This window comes from Cucurbita pepo, unplaced genomic scaffold, assembly GCF_057944985.1.
Source record: "Cucurbita pepo subsp. pepo isolate OVF unplaced genomic scaffold, ASM5794498v1 scafford_3, whole genome shotgun sequence".
NCBI lineage: Eukaryota > Viridiplantae > Streptophyta > Magnoliopsida > Cucurbitales > Cucurbitaceae > Cucurbita > Cucurbita pepo.
The window spans coordinates 637,698-640,041 of record NW_028257908.1 but is presented as its reverse complement, the minus strand read 5'-3'; the positions used below and the strand labels follow the sequence as shown (position 1 = coordinate 640,041).

Genomic DNA, 2,344 nt, shown 5'->3' with positions numbered 1-2,344 from the left:
TAGCAGGCGCACACCTTAACCACTCAGCCAAATCTAATTAATTCAGAATTATAATTATATTTTGCGTCGCCTGACAGATTTGAACTATCGCAGGAAAACCCCATGTACTTAGCATGCACAAGCCTTAGCCACTTGGCCAAAGCGACACATGTCCTTTGTAGTAGAGGTCTAAGAACTTTCTCTAATAGATTTAAAAAAAAATAAAAGAAAAAAAAAACAAATATCTAATTAATTCGACATTAAAATTTTAGTTCACGTCACCTAAGAGATTGGAACTCTGGGAAACCCCAAACCCCATGTACTTAGCAAGCACAGGCCTTAACCACTCGGCCAAAACAACACATGTCCCTTGTAGTAGAAGTCTAAGCCTAATTAACTCGGCATTAAAATTTTATTTCACGTCGCCTGAATCTACTCGGCCAAAACAACACATGTCCCTTGTAGTAGAAGTCTAAGCCTAATTAACTCGGCATGTTCACGTCACCTAAGAGATTGGAACTCTCGGAAACCCCAAACCCCATGTACTTAGCAAGCACAGGCCTTAACCACTCGGCCAAAACAACACATGTCCCTTGTAGTAGAAGTCTAAGCCTAATTAACTCGGCATTAAAATTTTATTTCACGTCGCCTGAATCTACTCGGCCAAAACAACACATGTCCCTTGTAGTAGAAGTCTAAGCCTAATTAACTCGGCATTAAAATTTTATTTCACGTCGCCTGAGAGATTCGAACTCTCGCGGGGAAACCCCATGTACTTAGCAGGCACACGCCTTAACCACTCGGCCAAAGCGACACATGTCTTTTGTAGTAGAGATCTAAGCTATACAAAAATTTGAAAGTTAAACTTTTTCTATTAGATTTTGAAAAAAAATAAAAGAAAAAAAAAATACAAATATCTTATTAACTCGGCATTAAAATTTTATTTCACGTCGTTTGAGAGATTCAAACTCTCGCAGGGAAACCCCATGTACTTAGCAGGCACACGCCTTAACCACTCGGCAAAAGAGACACATGTTCTTTGTAGCAGAGGTCTAAGCTATACAAAAATTTGAAAGTCAAACTTTCTCTAATACATTTTCAAAAACAATAAAAGAACAAAAATTACTTACTATGACTCAAACACAAGTAATTGTCAAAATTAGTGCAACACTCAAACACAAGTAATTGTCAAAATTAGTGCAACTTATTGTTAGATGGAATTAGTCAACTTGTTAAGCCATTCATCCTTATTAGTTTATTTGAGTAGAGTTTTTGTAGGAGCTATTTATAGGATTTATTTTTGTTTAAATAGGAGCCCTCCCCCTTATTAAAACACAAGCCACAGTAAACCGTTTATTATTTCAGTTGTTCCTGTATTATCTTCTTTGAGTAATAATAATTTCATATTTATTCCCACCTTTGAGCGTGAGATATTGTGACCATTGGTATCAGAGCCAAGTTGATATGGTTTGATATTATTACTCAACGAGATGAATGGTGGAGGTGCTTCTATGGGTGTTTCTATGGAAAAGATTGTTGTCAATAACTATATTTATTGGAAGTTATGCATGGAAGCTTATCTACAAGCGCAAGATTTGTGAGATTTAATTGAAGGTGATGACACAGACATTTCAGCAGATACTCCACCAAATGCAAAAGCCTTATTTACCTTGCGAACTTTGATTAGCAAGGAGTATATTGATAATGTTCGTGATTTAAAGTCACCCAAGCAAGTGTGGGAAACCCTTCAAAAGTTGTTCACTAAGAAAAATATATCTCGATTGCAATTTCTAGAGAATGAACTAGCTGTGGTAACTCAAGGTAATTTTTCTATTGAAAAATCTATGTTCTAAAATTTCAGAATGAGATGCCGAGGAGCCAGTGAGTGATGTTCGATTACGGCGTTATCTTATTCGTGGATTACGAAAAGAATTTATGTCTTTTGTTTCCTCAATACAAGGTGGGCAAATCAGCCTACAGTAATTGAACTGGAGAATCTTCTTTCAAATGAGGGAGCCTTGGTTAAGCAAATGACCAGCGGCAACGAGTTTTCCCCAAAGTCAGAAGATGTGTTGTATGTCAAAGATCAAAGGAGAAAATTTTCATTTAAAGCCTTCATCAAGTAATGTGAATCAATTCAAAAGTGAGCAGTCGTCAAAGAAGCCATTTAAAGCTTGCTACAGGTGTGGAAAACCTAGCCATTTTAAACGAGATTGTCAGGTGAAAGTGGTGTGTCATCGTTGCGGAAAGTCAGGTCATATTAAGCCAAATTGCCGAGTCAAAATGCAGGAATCAAAAGCAAATGTTGTACACGTAAGAAAACATTCTTCAAATCCAATTTGGGAATATTGCTTAACCACTGAGG

General features: G+C 36.9%; 1 non-coding gene across 1 annotated transcript; it reads right to left on the bottom strand.

The window, feature by feature from the left end:
- Positions 1-711: 711 nt before the first annotated feature.
- TRNAS-GCU (transfer RNA serine (anticodon GCU)) lies at positions 712-793 on the bottom strand. The gene has a single exon. It is a non-coding gene; the product is annotated as a tRNA-Ser (tRNA).
- Between the last annotated feature and the right edge of the window lie 1,551 nt (positions 794-2,344).